This window comes from Populus alba, chromosome 1, assembly GCF_005239225.2.
Source record: "Populus alba chromosome 1, ASM523922v2, whole genome shotgun sequence".
Taxonomy (NCBI): Eukaryota; Viridiplantae; Streptophyta; class Magnoliopsida; order Malpighiales; family Salicaceae; genus Populus; species Populus alba.
Genome location: NC_133284.1, coordinates 42,411,364 through 42,431,901, shown reverse-complemented (window position 1 = coordinate 42,431,901; position 20,538 = coordinate 42,411,364). Strand labels below are relative to the sequence as shown.

Genomic DNA, 20,538 nt, shown 5'->3' with positions numbered 1-20,538 from the left:
CAAGTTCTACAAGGGAAAATATAATTACAATTCATTCCAACTAAAGACCAGTCTGCAGTCTCTTAACTTAACATCTCAGAAGCTCAAGGTTCTTAATTCTCAAAACACAGCTATGCCTCGTTCCAAGACCCTTTCACTTGTGGGGATGATAAACCAATGGTAGAAGAAGAAGGATTGGTTACGTGAAGAATTAGTTACAAAGCTGAAGAAGAAAAAGTTGTTACGTTAGGATAGTTGTTAATTATTGTTTTCTTCTTATAATTACCAGTAACAAAATTGTAACCAATTCTAAACTACTTCATAACTACCTTAGCAGCAGTTATAATAATTGTCATAACAGCTGTCATGATAGTCACAATCTATAACTATATATATAGTGCATGTGTATATACAAAACACATAAAGAAAATTATAATCTTTATAAGAGAAGAAATTCCCTATTTTCTATCTAACCTAACCTAATGAATGGGTGGGTAAGCGTGTATTGACTCAAATCCAAGCATACCAAGAATCTGAAAACAACTTAAGGTGATGGTGGTCCAATTGTCATGCTAATTACTCAATATCAAACACCAAAAAATATTAAGTAATTAGCATTACAAAAAACAATTTTAAATTAATTTTTTTTTTTATCACTTTAATATGCTAATATTAAAATTAAATTTTTTAACAATAATAATTTTTTTTTATTTAAACGCATTTTAAACTTTATTACTAATTAGTTATGATCCATAATCTTTTTATTTTTATTCTCGTGTTTTTTTTTTTTTTTTAGAATAAGGGTATTCTCAATTAGATTGTAAATGAACCGAAAATAACCCTCTTTCATGTCAAAATCGGCGACAAAAAATAGTAGGATATACTAGCACACAATATTTAATGAAATGATACAGAAAAATGTATGAGAAATAGTCCAGATTATAACCCCTGAATAAAGGAGAAAAATCTAAAGTTTGAAAGTTGACGAAGTAAAATATAAATTGAGATCTACGCTAACAAGTATTGAGAAAGAGAATCAGCTCTAGTACTTTGTTTCATTAAGAATACAATGGGTACTTTGCCTCACGCCTTCTCGTTGTTCGCTCTAATTTTGCTCTTGACATCCGGTACAGGAGCCGATCAAAGCACCAAGACACAGGCTATTTTCAAAGGAAGTACTGGAATAGGAGCTATTGTGGATACAAGTTCCCGTATTGGCAAAGAAGAAATAGTTGCGATGGAAGTTGCAAAGGAGGATTTCTATGGCTTCGGAAATCTAACATTTTTGCTTATAAACGACTCTCAAAAGGATACCATCCATGCAGCTCTTGAAGGTAACTATATGTTTTGCTTTTGAAATAAGTATCGTTTGCCTTAAATTAAGATAAATCCAAGCTCACATCTGTGCGTTGCTTATACAGCTAAGGATCTTATCGACACACGACAAGTACAAGCCATTATAGGACCACAGACATGGGAAGAGGTGTCATTAGTTGCTGAGATTGCAAGAGAAACACAGGTTCCAATTCTTTCTTTTGCTGACACAGCTCCAGAATGGGCGACTGGACGATGGCCTTCTCTACTTCAAGCTTCACCTGATAAGCGTGCTCAAATGAAAGCTGTAGCTGCTATTGTGCAATCGTGGAACTGGCATCAGGTCATTGTGATATATGAAGATACAGATTCTTCAGCAAGGGGAGTCATACCACATCTACATGATGCCCTTAGAGAAGTTAATTCACAAGTAAGTCAATTTGTAGCCTTCTCTCCTTCTGCCTCTTCTGATTCAATGTCCAAAGAGCTTGAGAATATCAAAAGCAAGCAGTACTGTAGAGTCTTTGTTGTTCATTTGTCCTTTCAAATTGGCTGTGCGGTTATTTGAAATGGCAAAGAAAATGGAAATGATGCAAAAGGACTATGTATGGATCACAACAGATCCCATTACAAGCCTTGTCCATTCCTTCAATGCCTCTGTAATATCCTCAATGAAAGGAATTCTAGGAGTCCGGAGTTACTACCCTAAAATGGGACAGGATTTCGAGAACTTTAAGCAAAGATTTCGTACAAGTTTTAGCAGAAAATATCCCCGAGAAGAAAAGAAAGAGCCTGGGATTTACGCCGTGCAAGCGTATGATGCTATGAGGACAATAGCTCTTGGATTAAATAAGACCGGAAGTAAAAGGGGAGGGAAAGAGCTGTTGGAAAACATTTTGGACGCAGACTTTCCTGGTTTATCAGGTAAAGTTAAATTCAAAAACCATAATGTTGCTGCAGCAGAAATATTTGAGATCGTGAATGTAATAGGAACGGGTTACAATGAAATCGGGTATTGGTCCAATGGATTTGGATTCTCGGAGAAAATCCATGAAAATTCTCGTTATAACAGCTCGTCGATGATTGATTTGGAGCAAGTGCATTGGCCAGGGGGGCCTAGGTATACTCCAAGAGGATGGACTACGCTGAGAAGTGCTAAGCTATTTCGAATCGGAGTGCCTTCCTTTTCTGGTTACGAAGAATATGTGAAAGTGGAAAGTGATGATCGCTTGGGAACGAACTCCTCTGGTTTTGCAAACGAGGTCTTCAAAGCAACGACAGCAAGCATGCCATTCTTTCTGCCATACGAGTTCCAATACTTCAATGGAAGTTACAATGAACTTGTAGAGCAACTTCATCTAAAGGTAAGAGGCAGCTTGATAGAGTAAAATGATTAATTAAATTTTCATTAATTGATCATGCATGCACGCATATTCTGAAAAAAAGAAAAAGAAAAAATACTTTAGACTAATCATACTTTGTTGTACTTGGACTTTTTGCCCACAACACCAGAATTTTGACGCAGCTGTTGGTGATGTGGAAATAGTTGCAAGCAGACACCAATATGCAGAATTCACCTATCCATTTACTGAAACAGGATTGGTGTTGATCGTCCCGGTCCGTTCGAGCAGTAAAGCATGGTCGTTTATTAAACCATTCACCACAACCATGTGGGTTTTAATCTCAGTGATTACAGTCTACAATGGCTTTGTTGTTTGGTGGATAGAGCGAAAGCATTGTGATGAACTACAAGGCTCCATCACAACTCAAATTGGGATCATGATTTGGTTATCCTTCAACACTCTTTTCTCCTTGAATGGTAAATTAAAGTTTTTAGTTCCAATCAGTTCCCTTCTTTGATTTGAACTTTTGAAAATATATAACCAATCCTTTAACAAGCAATTACTTAACAATATCTTGCTGACAACAATTTGATTTAGGGCCAAAGCTTCATAGCAATCTATCGAGGATGTCAGGGGTGGTGTGGCTGTTTGTGGCTCTAATCATCATCCAGACGTACACAGCCAACCTCACAAGCATGCTAACTGTACAGAGGCTTGAACCCACTATACCAACCGTTGAAGAACTATTAAATAGCAATGAAAAGGTTGGATATTGTACAGATTCCTATACGGAAAGATATTTGTTGGAAGTTTTAAAATTCAAGAACCAAAACATCCAGCATTTTCAGTCAGCAGAAAGTTATGCTCAAGGCTTCGAGGACAAGAAAATTTCTGCTGCCTTTCTTGGAATTCCCAGTGCCAAGAAATTCCTAGCAAAATACTGCAATAGCTTCATCCAAATTGGCCCAACGTACAAAATTGGAGGGTTTGGACTTGTAAGATCTCTCGCTCATATTTATTCACCTTTTCCGTTCATTAATAATTTTCCTGAAGTTACTATTGGTAATTTACATTCTTACGGGCCAAACCAAAATATTCATATAGGATTAGTTCTTGTAAAATTTGTATTAGGGCCAGAGGCTTTTTGTTGACTTTGTAGGTAGGTTGGACCACAAATTACAAGGTGTTGAGTTTGACCAAAGGAAACTAACAATGAAATCTTTGATTTTGAACAAAATTAGTGGGAGAGATATCTCTTAGATAGGTTCAATGAATCATTAAATATAAGTTGAAATAAATTAGTAGGTTTATGGTAAAAGACACATGCCTAATCTTAGGCTTATTTGCTTCGAAATACTAACATGTCGAAATATATATATATATATATATATATATATATATATATATATATATATATATATATGAATTAAACATGAACTTAAGGAGTGAATAAATTTTTACATGGTTAATTTGTTTTCCAGGCGTTTCCGCGTGGATCTCCATTACTTGCTAGCGTGAACGAGGCTCTACTGAGTTTATCAGAAAAGGGAGCGCTACAAGAACTTGAGAAAACGTGGATTACCCCACAAAAATGCACGAAGATGCCAAGTGATGACAGCCTTGGTCCCAGTGGATTTCGAGAACTTTTCTTTATAACTGGAGGCACAACAACAATTGCCTTCGTCATATACGTTTGTCGCACTAATTTGTTGAGGCATAAAAACATATGGGGAATTATCTCAGCTGTACTGAAACGTTGGGTCTCTCCGAGGAGGCACTTCACTAGAAGAGTAGCCAACGTAGAAATTTCACTACCAGAAATTCATCTAAAACCGGTGGAATTATCGACGGAATAATTCTGTCGGTAAATTATAATGATAATTACTGATGGTCAATATTCCATCTATAATTCAGTCGGTATATTCTGACAGAATTACAGACGGAATATATAGAATTTCTTTTAAAAAAAGCGGTTCGATGACGTGGAAGTTTTTGTGAGTGATTTTACCGATGAACTTACTGAGGAATTCAAACTGAGATCTCTGTACAGTGACATGACCAATTCATCGTCAGAATTACCGATGGAATCACCGACAAAATGAGTCTGTCGGTGATTCCATCGACAAAAGTTAATATATCATCACTCTACCAACTCTCTCCTCCCCTATTTCTCCTTCTTCTTCCCCATCCTAACTCTTCCCTCCTAAAAATATCCCCTTCTTCTCAACACAAGTCATATTTCTTTAAGTTTTATGGTCACAACATCTGTGTTCTGATTTATTGTAGATTTTATCATTTTTGTAAGTAAATCTTTTTTTTATTATTTTAACATTTAAATGTCTATTGTATTGTTTTTTTAGAATATATATTTTGTTAATGTATGTACATGTTTTATTGTTATTTCTCAAACAAACTTTGTAGTATGAATGTATAATTTTGTACTTGTTATGATTTGTTTTAGATTTTGTAAAATTGTACTTGTTTGTAAATTTTTGAACTTTGTTGAATTACTGAATTACATGTGTTGTGGTGAAATAATTAATAGCTTGTTTAACTGGTCCGTTTTAATTTTTATCAATGCTATTGCGGAGTTGTATTTTCCTTAAATTTATATGTATAAATTTGTAGGGACGTTGATAATTGATAATGCATATTTATGAGAAGTTTTAATTAGGTTGGATAATCTGGAGGTAAATCAATATTTTTGCAAATTTATTTACCAAACATAGTTAATTAATACATGTTGTCATCATAATTTTATAGAGGTTCGATAAAAGTCATGGATGATCGTTCATAGATGTATTGAGATTCACCGTAAGGATTGCGGAGGATGGATTATTGTCTCACCCTCGCGCGAAGCGGGGATATGGTGTTGGGGTTTTTGTTTTTGTGAATAAGGGAGTTGCCACCTAGTATTATGGTTACTAAGAAATCTAACTGATCTTTCAGAGATTCTAATGCAAGGAACTAGTTGCATAAAGGGAAGGTATTAACACCCATAGTATGCCCTACCTAAGGTAAGCTACTTGGTGTTTGATTTGCCTTGTTATGTTGTTGGTGTTCTCTAATCAATTTTCCTATGATAGGTTTGCTATGATGAATGAACTTGGGTTCAAAGTCTAAAAGAAAGAACCCTTGGTCAATGTGGATCACACTTTTAGATATGTCTACAAAGTACCAAGGAGAACCAATGTAGATCTCTTGAAATCTGTGTTTGGTTCATACTAAATTTATAACCTATGATTTAAGAGATATTTAAGATATAAATCCAAGGAGATTCAATGTGCTTTAAAAACTCATTTTTCCCTTAGTATTTCAAGTATTTGCGACTCGTAAATCGCAAGGAAAAGGAAAACAAAAAACTAAGTTAGAAATCTAAGAAAATTCCAAGTGCTTTAAAAGCCTTTTCTGCCTTAGTATTTCATACTTTCACGACTCGTAAACCGTGAAGTCTAAATTTGAAATGTCCCCACTTATAATTGAGGCTTCTTTCAAGGATGTATGATGACTTTTTATTCCTAGAAAAATATTTTGGATATTAATCACTTGGGGTTTCTTTATCCAAACATTAATAGCGAATAATAACCAGTTATTCCTAACAATATTTTTGATATTCATCCCTTTAGGATTTATTTATCTAAACATTAATGATGATTAATAGATGAATTCCCTCCAAAATAAGATTTTTGTATTTTTTAGAATATTGGCCAGCACCCTTTGGAGTTTTACAAACATGTTGTAAAATCCAGAATACAAGAAAGTAATTTTTTGTGTTTAAGAAAATCCATGCTAAAACACATTTTCTTTTAAACTTTGAATATTTGTTTAAAAGAGGAAATTCAAAATATGTTAGGGTATTGGTCATATGCATGAAAATATTTTTTTATATATATGTATATTTACCGCATTTGTGTTGAAAACCAGGTATTCTAAATGCTAGATTGATATTTTTTACAATATAAAAAAAAACAGACTTTAAAATAAATATGCTTGAAAGTCATAAATCTATCTCTTTGTTTTTTAATATATATTTTTTTGGGCTGGATCGAGCTCGACCCATGTGGTTGGGCTGGACCTAGTCGGGTCACATGCCCAGACCAGTGATCCGGCTGGGTAAACAAATGCATCCTTAGTTACTATTAGAGTGAATTATAATTCACTTGAACAATAATAAAAGCATGCACAATAACCGTGTAATTAAATTTGAAAAAGTGGGAAAAGTGCAGGGTGCTTACCTGATAGCTAATGGGTGAAGATGATGATGCTGCAGTTTCTTGCCCACAATCGGTTATCACTGATTCTAGAGGCAATGATGAACGCTGATAAAACTGGTGTTGATCTATGTCTTTCTCTTCTAGTTGATGCTCTCTCTAGAGATGGCGAAGACGATGATGAAGGTGTGATGTGCTGGAGGAATGAATTTTTTCCCTCTGTGTTTTCTTGCTCTTTCTCTGTTTTCTTGTAGGCTGCTTCTTTGGCTAATACCTACTCCTGATGGTTGAGGGGCTACGAGTTAGTGATGGCTGTTAGGGTTGAAAATGACTCCACAATTGTAGTCGGTGCACGATGATTGGCCTGTTGAGAAGCACTAGTGAAGAGATTGTTGTGCTGGTGAAAAAGAAGTTGCACTGTTGGTCTACTGGTGAGGACACCGCTGGTGTAGAAGAAGGAGGTGTTTTTATTGCTTTCCAGAGCTCACCATGCCTATGGAAGAAAAAGTTGCACCACTGGAGGAGAAGAAACAGAAGACGAGAATAAAGGGACGAAGGTGATGGCAAAGGTGTGTTGCTTGGTCTCTCTGTGTTTTCATCTATTTATGCTCTTTACTTCTACTTGTCCCTGTCTTGCTCTCGTGTTCATTCTCTCTGTTTTTTCACCTTTTTTATGGGTTTGTTTCTTCGTATAGATGTATATATGTGTGTGTGTGTGTGTTTTGTTCTCTGATTTTCTTTCTCATGCTTCCCTTGTTTCTCCCTCTATATTTTTTGTCTTCCTCCCCCCCCTCTCTCCTCCTCTGTCCTCCCTATTGTTTTTCTGTTCATCCTTCCTCTCATTCGTGTCCGTCTTGTCTTTACTGAGAAGAGATGGTTTCTGCTGCTATGGCTAGTGCATGCTCATAGTAAGAAAGGGGAGTGAGGGATGGTGCTTAGGGGGCTCTCGGTGAGAGGGAGACTAGTTAGGGAGGAGATGGTGGTCATGGTTTGGGGAAGATGGTGGGTTGTTAATGAGAGGGAGAGGGGACAATATGTTGCTAGAGAGAGATCCCTAGTTTCTTCAAAGGGAGGGGCTGCTTCGATTTTTTTATTTTAAAAGATCAGTAAGGGGCTACGACTTCTTTGCTAGAGAGGATAGGTGTGAAACCCTAGAAAATTTATGATTTAAATATGCGGATGTATAACCTGCCATGTAAACGTAAGACTGAAAGTGATATGTAATGGAGGGGATGACCTCCATAAAATGAATTTTGTTTTAGAATTCATAAAGACAGAGAAACTGGTAATGTGTTTTGATGAATAAAATAATGAGAGAAATGACAAAATGAATATATTCCAAAATAATAAAATGACCTTAAAGGTTTAGAAGGATAATTGATATTATTTTATGTGAAGATTGAACAAGAAAATTTGGATAGTTGACGAAAAGTCATAAACTGACCAATTTTACATTAGAAAGCAGAGCTCTCAAGCCAATCGTCGGATTGGGATGAAATTTTGCATGAAGTCTATTAATATGTTTTCCTACATTGGTGAAAGATATCATCCCAATAGGAGTTTGGTAAAGACTAACGATTTAAACAGAAACAAACCGGATGGTTTTCATGAAAAAAAAAAGAGAGAAAAGAAATAATATATAAATACATAAAGGAGGGACATAAATGTAATTAGGAAAACAATGGTGCCTTTAAAAACAGCAAAAGGCCACCAGATTAAATAAGAAAAAAAAAAAGAGAAAGAAAAACAAAAAGGGGTGAGAGACAATAGAGAATTCGGTTAGAGAGAGGTGCAGGATTTGGATGAACCCATAATGCTTCCGTGGCCATATCTCTGGAATCCACCGTTGGATCATGTTGAGTTTTGGATATATTGTTCTTCTCACACTCCTCTATTAACTGACCGGAGGGATTTGAAGGAACATAATCCATTGAGCAGCAATCATCATCCGATTTCTCTCTCTTCCACCGTTGGATCGTGCCTATTTTTGGATATGTGGTGCGCCTAGATGTGGCCTACATTCTGGACGGTGGAGATCGGAAACGCACTCTCCGGCAAGGTTTGGTTCGTGTTGAACAGTAGCTCATTCATTTTCAGGTTAGTTCGGTTTTATTCAGATCTATGGAGATCCAACCGTTGGATTATTCTGATTTTGAGATATATTGTACACAACACAATGATATATATTCTGACCGTTGGGTTCAAGGAAATAATCAAAGGTGGATGAGTTGTTGCTATTTGAATCTATTGCTAGTCTTAGTAAAACATTTAGGAAGCTTGATTTAATTACATGTTTTGATGAAATTAGAATTGTGTGGGTGTAGGGTTTATGTAAGATATAATGGTAAAATGTGTTCTTGTTATTAGTGTTGTTATAGATTAATTGTGTTGTAAAATGTGTTAGGGAAGTTTTGAAATTTGGATGAAGGGATATTGAGTTTGTTGATTTAATGGATATATGTTTTTAGGCATTAAAAAGGATTGGGTCTAGTGGTAATTGAAAGAAAACTTTATCCTCCATTTAATGCAAAGATTCGGCCTAGACATATAAATGAGAGGATGAGCTTAATTGTTTTAATTGCTATGGAATCTGAGTTGAATGAGGTTAGAATAGATATGAAATGAATTGGTAAAGGTTTATATGGAATAATTAAAAAGGGAATCATCCCTCACCATGAATGAAGGCATTCGGCCAAATGAAGAAGAAATAAGGAGATAAGACTTTGATTCATTTTCTATGAAAACTAGGTATGGATGCATATATTTGTATAAAGAAAATTAGGTAGAGTGTCAATTGGAAGAATTTTAAAAAGATCCAAATTCTCATCATAATATGGAATCCAACCAAAAATGAAAATCTTGAACTTGAGTTTATTCGACCTAATGTTATGGGGATTTTTATGGGATTGTGGTTTGTTGAATGCCAAATGAATTGTGTTATGTTTGAAATAATAGATTAATGTGAGGAAAATGTCATTTTGTGGAATTTTAACGCTATCCAAATGGATAATAAAAGAGGAGGAAAATGTTAAATTAAGGCGTACATGGAATTATGATGAAAATATGTTGTTAAATTTACTTAAGATGAAGTAAAGTGGACTTATGAAAAAGAATTGGAAAACTCATCATGAAAATAAATATAAAAAAAAATAAGGTCATTCGGCCAAGAGTTGGTTTGATAAGGAAAATGAATTAGTTTCAATGGTATGAATAAATGCAAGGATGTGATGTTACTAAGTCTGTACATGATGGATTGAGTAGACAAAAATAAAATAAAATAAATTAAGATTGTTAGGTCATGTTTAAAGATACTCAATCTGGAAAAACAAGTCATGAAAAGAAAGGAAATAAATAAATAAATATGTGAATGCATGTGTCATGCGATTCTGAATTTAAATGAATTTTAGAATGGAATTTTCAATTATGGTGGAGCCACATTTGATATGTATCTTTAATGATACAGGAGAGATTGCAGAATTTGTTCAGTAGCATGGGACTTTTGCGCGAGTTCAAGCATTAGGTAGGTGTCTTACACCTCAAACTTTTGTTTTTACAATACTTGTTAGAGTTAAATAAATGGTATTTTCTATAAATGTACTTGTGCTTGTGTAATTGTGAATGTTTATGTCGAGGAAAATATAGTGGACTAGCTGGTTTGAATAGAGTTAGTGGCGCTACTGTACTGACGGTCGACTTAGATGTATAATAACAAAAATGAAGTGTACCGACTTTAGGGTGATAAATTAATGGTATATTATGATTAAATTATTGATGCTCGATTTATATATGTATACTGATGATGCATTGTGTTTAAATAATTTATATGAAGGAAGCAGGTGTATCGCACCTTGTCTTTTTAAGTTGAGTAAACTTATTGGTAAATTTTAGAATTTATTGTTTTATTGCTTCGATGATATTGAAATGAGTAAGAATACCTTATGTGCAACAGTATATCTCTATTGGTTAGGATAATGTTTGAACAAATAGGAGTGACTTGCGTATGTTGTTATGTATCGAATTAATTATGCTATTATGGTCGTAGTGTCGATAACTAAGTTTGTGTGGGAATGATGCTTAGCAACAATTGTTATAATGCATATGATACTAAAAGGAAGAAAAAAAGAAAAAAAAAGGAAGAAAAAAAAAAGAAAAAAAAAGGAAGAAGAAGAAAAAAAAAAGGGGGGGGGATCGATACGAATGGAAATTTCAAGTGAAATTGATTAGCTATCCGGGTTTGGATCGCTAATGGTATCAATGAGGTTTCATTGGTACGGGCATTTAGGGTGACATTGATTAGCTATCCGGGTTTGGATAGCTAATGGTATCAATGAGGTTTCATTGGTACCGGCAATTAGGGTGACATTGATTAGCTATCCGGGTTTGGATAGCTAATGGTATCAATGAGGTTTCATTGGTATCGACATTTCAGACGACATTGATTAGCAATTCGGGTTTGGATTGCTAATGGTATCAATGAGGTTTCATTGGTACCGACATTTAGGGTGACATTGATTAGCTATCCGAGTTTGGATAGCTAATGGTATCAATGAGGTTTCATTGGTATCGGCATTTCAGACGACATTGATTAGCAATTTGGGTTTGGATTGATAATGGTATCAATGAGGTTTCATTGGTGCTGGCATTTCTTAAATTAATTACTCGATCCCGAGCAATTGGGTGACTAATGATGTTAGTAAAGATTACTAACATCGGCATGGTTACTCCTGGTTCAGTGAAAAAGATAGGTTTATTAACTATTCTGGGTCGAGAATAGTTAATGATATCAATGGGTCATATTGGTATCGACAACCATTTCTGGTGTGATTAGCTACTCCAGGCAAGGAGGCTGATAGTGTCAAGGGTTCTTGACTTCGACAACTTTGATGGTAAATCAGATATGAATAAGATTTGATACTCCGGATAAGAATAGTTAATGATACTAATCGGTTGTGTTAATATCGGTACGTGAATGTAAGTGATTAGTCTATCTCACTATTAAAAGACTAATGATACTATTGAGATTTATTAGTGTCGGCGATTACTTTCTAGAAAATAAAAGGGAAAATATTAATTAGTTATTCCAAAGGAATGAGATAAGCTAAGGATATCAAGAGAGAAATGTCTTGGTATAAAGATAGAATTGATTTATAAGGAGATGGTGTTTGAAAACTGTTGAGTTGTGTTGAGATTTCCAAGATGAAATTATTCTCAACAAATGGAAAAGGATATTAGATGGATATTGGTAATAGATTGAAAATGCATGTTGTAAAAGAGGTTTATACCTAATTTTATGTCTCAAAAGAAATTCTATGAAGATTATTACCTATCATTGTTATTGTTTGTTACTACCTTTTTATATTTATGTGTACACGTTAATTTCTATTTTCAGGTCCATCAAGGTCGTGTCCGGAATGATATTGGTTTAGTTACCTTTTGCTTTTGACCATGTAATTATTTGTAAATTAAGAGTCTTATATCCTAAAACTTGAAATGTAATATTAATTTGTAAATTTGAATGTATGACTTTAATTTAATGTTTGTAACTTTAAGTACCTATTTAACCATGCATGTTTAAAGTTGGAAATCAAATCTTTAACTTGAATTACATTATATGACGTTATTGAATAACATGTGCTGTGTTGATGATGTTGAGTTGGGTTGAGATCCAGGATGATTGGATCAGGATGTGAATTAAAATTGGAAGTGTAATATGGTTTTGTTGATAACTTGGGACCTCCTATTATAGGGGAGATTCTGCTGAAATTTTGGTAGAAATTTGGTGGAGCCGGTATATATATATATAAAAACATTTACCTAAAAATTTCCAATGTATCGCGAAAAAAGATGTGGGAAATCGGGGTTGTTACAATAGGGTTAGGGTTTTTTTTTTTGTTTCCCTAATTTTTGTTTATCTCTCTACCCCTCTTTTTGCATATTGTTGGATGTTCACTTATATAGAAATCTCTACACATGCTATTCAAGGAAATATTGCAATAATTATTGCAGAGATTGTCTTCTATAACCAACACCAACAAATCCTATATTTATGGTATTTTATATTGCAGTAATTATTTTTCATAACCAGCAGCAATTAAATCCTAGATCTATGATATTTTATATTGCAATAATTATATATGATTCAGTAATTATCTCCTTGATATATTGCTTCCTTGATATTAGCTAGACATTGTTATGACTTTTTCTGATCCAATCCCTATTTTTTTCAATTCCTTCAACGAAACCAATTACTTTCCAAAGTATAAAATTGGTCTCTAATTAACCTGATAAATTCTTGAAACATTAAATCTGGTCCCTTAAATCAGACTAGCAAACTCAGGTCAAGATCCTTCTCACGACAGGATTCTCTGCTTTCATGCTAGATATTCAAATGGGAATATCCAACCTTGAAGGCTAGATAAAGAAGGAACAAATTTAGCATTATGAAAACTCCTTATCAGCTTAAGAAACCTGATGATTTTGGCAGCAAAAAGGGGAGGATAAAGAGAGTAGAAAACAGCTCAAACAGGGTTTGAAAAACATTTCTTTCTTTTCCGCTTTTGTCAATTTTCTAGCAAACATGAGCTACACTCCTGCACTTGGTTCAAAAGAGGTATACACCGTTTCCAACATGTGGGGTCAAAAAATGATTAACAATAATTATTGTAATAGGGTTCAGGGTTTTATTAATTTTGCAATATCTATTCCCATAAATTTGACTAGAGGCGGTATAAGGTGTTCATGCAGAAAGTGTCAAAATAAAAGTATATGCATCTAGATGTTGTAATGATGCATCTTCTACACAAAGGGTTCATGAAGGGTTACCTTTGTTGGTAGGCACAAGGGGAACTATTTGATCGTAATTATAGCATGGGAGAAAGGGTGGTTGGGTCTACTTCTAGTGCTAGCAACGTGCACTGACTATCAATAATTTTTACAGGAATATGGTTATGGATGTTGTCGAACGTACCCCGCGTGGTGTAGATGGTGATTTTCGTTTGTTTGCTTGATTGGTTCTTTGGGAGTCGCCACCTATTATTTAATTGAAGGTTACTAGTAAACCCAAGTGTACTAGTCGTTGTTAGAGATTCAAGGGCAAGTAATTGGTTGTGGCTAGGAAAGGTATTAGTACCCCTAGCGCACCTTATCTGAAGTAAGCTGCTTTATGTTTTGATGTGATTTTAAAAAAATAAATATGAATCAAATTCTTAAGGCTTTAATAAATCAGTTATTAAATCTCAAAATCTATGTAGAAACGTGTTTTTACACTTTTACGAGAAATATAACATGATTTTTTTTTTTTGTACTTAAGATACTTGACCATATGCAAATTAAAATATTAATTTTTTGTCTTTTTGATTTTATAATTCAATAACATACATAAAAAAAGTTCAAACACACACACATCATTTTTTATTAAGTTTTTTGTCATACATCATTTTTTACATGTTTAAAGAAATAACAAAAAATCAAATACAATTCAAAAATTACAAAATAAACCCTAAAAATCCACAAGAATTGCCAGGAAGGCCTTCTACAATTGCAGGAACAATGGTTGGAAGGTTTCTGGACATTTGAACAGTGGTGGCGCGTCTTTTACACGCGCCACCGCCAACCCACGTGCCGCCGTAAGAAAGTGCAAGTGAATAAAGAGATCTGGAATGTCTTCTCCCCATCTTCCTTTATGCATCGGCAGTGAGGATCACCTTCACTGCAACAAGAGAAAAATGCAAAAACAACAGTTGATTTTAGTTTTTCTTTTCTCCTTTTCAGATCTATTTTTGGGTCTGTTTTTAGTTAATGTTTATTGTTCTTCCCTTCTTCCATTGGCCGATCTGGCGGTTGTAAAGGGGGTTGTGGCGGTGGCTGGTGGACATGGAGACCTGGTTTGGTCGGCGGGGAGTGGTTGTTTCTAGCCTTGGAGAACCGATTGGGTTTTGGTTGGGACAAGAAAAAGAGAGGAAGAGGGATCAGGTGGTGTACGGCGGTGTTGTCTTGGTCACCGATGCAATCATATTATTTGATAGTTTCACCCACATTTAACTAGTGTTTTGCCTATGTTTTATATATAAAATGGCTTGATATTTTTTTTTATGTTTTGAAGGCACTTTTTGATGAAAGATGCAAAAAGAAGTAAATTGGAGGTAATTGATAGATTTGACCTTCAGTCAATGTTTTGTGCAAAGCGTGAGCTCTAGAGGTCGAAATGAAGTGATTTCAGTGGAATTAAAAAGCTAACCTCTATACCTTTCTGGAAATCTAAGGCAAGAAAATAAAATAAGGAAGAGCATGAAAATCGCAGCCTTCAAAGTCAAATCTCACAATCTACTAGTGTTTACCTTTGGTCATTCTGACTTGCATATCTAGAGCTATAGAAGTTCAATTGATAGAATTTCAATTTTTTTGGATTTCTGACTCAAAGTCTTATCAAGGTTCCAAATTTCAGCAAAAACCGATGTCATATGATGGATATATGATTTTTTAAAGATGCCAACTGAATTCTGCCAGCAAACAGGTTTCGTGAAGAAACGAGTTGAAATTATGTTCCGAAGCATCTAAACCAATATCCAAGTTTTTATTCCAGCAATTTAGCTCTTTTAAGTCAAAGCTTGAAGATTTCATGCAAGGCTATTTCTCCTTTTTTAGGAAAATATTTATTAAAGTACTTAAATGTAAACCATCTACTTAAGGGAGGACTATTTTGTAAAATAGAGACTAAGGTTTCCTAGGATATAAAAAGAATGAGAGAAGAGAAGGGGGCAGCCAGTCAAGAGGAGAAAAATCCCCCCCTACTCTAAGAAACCTGAAAGCATGCATTCCTCCATCTTTTTGATTAGTTGTTCAACAAACATGCAAGGCTAAACTCATTTTCTTGGTTGCAAGGACACAGAAACCTTTGGATTTTAAGAACTATAAGATTTATTTTACCTTTTATTTTCAGTTTATATGATGGATATGTTTGTTCTCCTATGCTTATTTTTCCTATGATTATTTATTTTAATTGCTAGAGAGGACTCTAATTTCTTATTATAGACAATCTATTGCTAAGTTTGATATCAAAACTGGAGTTTGGGTATATGAACTTGTGAAGCAATTGAGTTTAATAATTATGGTGGATCTACGTTATTAATCTTAGGGAGAACATTCAATCAAATCAAACATAGACTTGGACAGTTATGTTTTCTTTATTAATCAAGTTATCTAGTTCTTAAGGCTGCCATTTAATTAGATTACTAGTGCGGACACTGTGGTTGTTTGATGGTTAGGGTTAATTATACGACGAATCCAATGTTAAGAAGAGATACATATTCAAAATATAAATTGATGTTTCATTTCCATGATCAGTTCTGATTTCTATAGGTGGATGTGTGCTTGCGACCAATGTCTGTTCTCTTAATAATTTTTTGATTTTATTAAATTTCATTTGATAGTTTTCTGTTTTCTTTTGCTTTAGCCTAGATAATGTCCCAACCCCCCAAATTGCATATCATCTATCATAAAAACCCGACTTGAACCTTCCTCGTGGGATCGACCCCTTGCTTGCTCTATACTATCTTGTGTGTTGTGTTTGAAGCTAGGGTAATTAATTTGTGTGACCACGACATCGCAATAGCCACAAGGAAGAGTGACGATGAGGGAAAGAAGGAGGGTGAGCAGCGGCTGGCTTCTGTATAGGCCAATCTGCAAGGAGAAGAGAGAAAAACAGATCCGGGAAAGAGAAGGTCAGGTCATTGTATGTTGATGTTGGCCAGGTGAGGGATTGTCTTGTAGCCGGCTGGGAAAGGAAAATATGGACTAGTGTGCTTTTCGGTCGGCTCAGGGAAAAAAAACAAAAGGAAACAAAGGTTAGAGGAGGTGTATGGGTGGTGGCTGGAAAACCTGGGAGACCAAAATCCAAAACTTGGGGAGGGCGTCCACGGTTTCTAGCTCTCTGTTTTTTTTTTGCCAAAAAAGAGCGGGGGCGTGGCTTCTGGGAGAAGGAAAGCTAGGTTATTTTTAGGGTTTTTTGTGGTTTAGGTTTCTCCTTTGATGTCTCAAAATTGACCTTTGTAAATTTTCTCTCTTTTTTTTTGTTTTTTTATGTGTGTTATGACCTCTATTTATAAGCAAAGTGACTTGGTTCCTAAAACACATTGATTTTTTCTTATTTTTTTGTATTTTTTAAAATAAGCAATATCAATCTCAACTCAACAAGGAAAATCAGCAATTGTAAAATTAATGCGTTAAAAGTTGAACGCGTTCAAAATACCATTGAAAATTTAAATTCTTATAAAATAAAAATGAAAATGCTAAAAATGATGCAAATATATCAAAAATGCATTTTTTGGGTTTTCATTGTTTTTTTGCTATTTTTGTTTTTTTTTTTTTTGAAAATTTATCAAAAACATGGTAAAAGTTTGGGTAGCAATAGATGCCCCTTCTTTAGAATGCTTACGAAGCAAAAATTCCTCAATGTTTTGCATAGTAAGCTTGTAAAGAAAACAAAAGGTCTTCCTTGCTTACTAAGTGATCCACTCATCTAAAAACTTTGCTTTTTAAAAGAAAATGGTCTTATTATCTTGGGTAACCTGCCCCTTTTGAAAAAACATGGTCTATTTTCACTAACGACCTACCAACACACTCACACTGGTCTATTTTCACAGGTGACCTACCCACACATACTCATTTTGGTAGATTTTCATAGGCGACTAGCCCACGCATACTCACCCTGGTCTATTTTCAGGGGCGACCTACTCACGCACACTCATACTGGTTTATTTTCACGAGCGACCTACCTTTTTGATTGGGTTAACTTGAGATCCAATCTGGCGAACTCCTTTAACTAGAACCAAAATCGGTGTGTAGCTTAGTCAACTTGAAATCCTTTTTGGCAATTCCTTTTAACCAAGGCTAAATTCTGTGTGTGATTGGGTTAACCTGAGACCCCATCTAGTGATCTTCTTTAACTAGAACCAAAATCAGCGTGTAGCTCCGTCAACCTGAAATCCTATATGGCGATTCCCTTTAATCAAAGCTAAACTCGGTGTGTGGTTGGGTTAACTTGAGATCCTATCTGGCAATCTCTTTTAACCAGAACTGATACAAAGATGTGTGTGTGGTCTCATTGTAATGGGTGACCTACCTAGAAAAAATGATGGTCATATTGTGATGGGTGACCTGCCCAAATGGAAAAAATGATGGTCTCATTGTGATGGGTGACCTACCGAAAGAAAAAATGATTGTCTCATTATGATGAATGACCTACCCAAAGAAAAATAATGTTCTCATTGTGATGGGTGACCTCCTTGTTTAGTACTTAGAAAGTGCATTTTTATCAAGGTTTTATAATAACATGTATAATAATATAAGATACCTTTAATTTATGGTAAATGTTCATCTTAAATGCAGGCCTATCACATAAATCAAAGGATTGATTGGTGAGTTTAACTACTGAAATTGAGAAGACAAAGAGAGGGTTAAGCTTAGAAAAGAGATGCTGGTTTTGTCCAAACTGGAACACCATTCGGTTATTGGATCATAACTGGAGCTGTAGAACTTGGATTTTGGTCTAGTTTATATTTATGGAAATTTAAGACATAGGTCTAAAACTTTCATGAAGAGTCAAAGATTTAAAAGTGCCATTTTCAAGTTTAAATGGTAGCAACAACAGAGAAGTCAAAATCTGTCATACAACCCAGACATTGTGCAATGTTCAACCCATATCTCGAGTTCTAGAAGTCCAAATGACCTCATTCTTGTTTTGTTAGAAATATGGGACAATGTCCCAAAACTTTCATGAAGACTATTTGTTCAAATTATGATGTTAGCAATGATATTTTCTGCAGACAAGAAGATAAGGATTCATACCAAGTCAAGATGTGGCTACCCACTCAACAATTAGTCATCAAATCAATAGTTTGGAATTTTGGCCTATAAAAGGAGGCATTTGCCATGTATTTAGGCATCTTGGTTTTCAGATCAATATCATATTCTTGCTTTCTTTCTTTGTGTTTTTGTAATGTTTAAGTTTTATTTTTATTAATCTCTTGTTTATGCTTTTCATGATAACTATGTTCTTATGTTATTTATTTATGTTTCTCTCTTTCATTATGTTTAGTTAAGTTTATTATGTCAAGGTGAAAAGGTTATACTAATGGTGTAAGAATAAGTATAGTGTAAACTCAACATGTACTTTAATATTTGATACTAACATGTTTTGTATTTATTATCTTATTCAATCGTAATACTTTACTTATTAAATGGTCAATCTAGATTTATGTTATATAACCCTTGGTACAACAAATGCTTGACTGTTTCATAGCCTACTGTATGGTTTAACCGATACTTGTGCTATGAAAGGGACTTGATTTGTTGTTAATATAAATTAACATTATGAATACCTGACAACATTTACAAGTATTAGCATTATTCGAATAAGTTAACAAATGTAATCATGTTAACAATTTATAATCTGATTGGAACCTCCCTTGTGTGTGGTTTCCAGTTCAGTAATAAAAAAAGTTTATACTATACTTATTTGAATTATCATTAGTGGATCTGTAACATTGAAAATTATTTTATCTTTGTTTAATCCATACATCAATATCTCATCTTAAAAGTTCTCTTCAACTCCTTTTTCATTTATTGTTTATAATTGTATATAGTTCACCTCTATGTGGTTTGACCCCAGTCTTGTCGGGTTATTTATTAATTCGACACTCCTACACTTGGGATAAGACATCAATCTTATGGTTGTGTCAAGTTTTTGGCGTTTTTGCTGAGGAGGTAAGTTATTGTATAAATTATATATTTTCTTTTGTTTTCACTTTTATTTGTTTTTCTAATTTTTGTTTTTTTTTCATTTTCTTTTCTTTTCTTTTCTTTCGCACTTGCATGAGAGTTTGGTTATGCACATTAAGTGGTAGAATTTCTAGGAAATACTCATTATTTTCAGAAAACATGTCTAAAGAGGATAATCGATCGCTTCACAATGAGAATAATAAGAATAATTGTGTTAGAACACTTAGAGACTACATGAATCCAACAAGAATAAATGCACGATCATGTATAATTTTCTCTTCTTATACATCTCATTTTAATTTTAAGCCAGACATTATTCAAGTTTTACCTACTTTTCATGGCTTAGATCTAGAAAATTCATACTTGCATGTAAGGAAATTTGACGAGGTCTGTAACACCTATAATGACTTAAATTATAGTATGAACACCATCAGATTAAAGCTTTTTCCTTTTTTATTAAAAGATAAAGCTAAAACATGGCTATAAAATCTGAGGTTAGGATCCATTCGTGCTTGGGATAAAATGCATTAATAATTTTTAAAGTTTTCCCCTGCTTATGGAACAAACTTTTTCAAAAGACAAATCACCACATTCACTCAAAAACCAAGATAAACATTTTACGAATGTTGGGATAGGTATAAAAATTTGCTTAATACATGTCCTCATCATGGTTTTGAAACATGGAGATTGGTTTCATATTTTTATGAAGGATTAACACCTAAATATAGGCAAATAGTGGAATTGAAGTGCAATGGAACTTTTGAAGATAAAGACCCTGATGAAGCAATGGAGTACCTAGACTCGTTAGCTGAAAATACTCAAAATTAGGACACTACAGGTATTTATGAGGCACTGGGTAAAACTTAACCTCATACATTTAGTGGAGGTATGTATAACCTTAGGGAAGATTATGA

General features: G+C 34.3%; 1 long non-coding RNA gene and 1 pseudogene across 1 annotated transcript; both read left to right on the top strand.

Moving 5' to 3' along the window:
- Positions 1–1,037: 1,037 nt before the first annotated feature.
- LOC118063533 (glutamate receptor 2.9-like) lies at positions 1,038–4,943 on the top strand (annotated as a pseudogene).
- A 3,858-nt stretch (positions 4,944–8,801) lies between these two features.
- On the top strand, positions 8,802–12,403 carry LOC118063532 (uncharacterized). Its single transcript, XR_004689917.1, has 3 exons — positions 8,802–8,944; positions 10,311–10,367; positions 12,237–12,403. It is a non-coding gene; the product is annotated as an uncharacterized lncRNA (long non-coding RNA).
- The last annotated feature ends 8,135 nt before the right edge of the window (positions 12,404–20,538 follow it).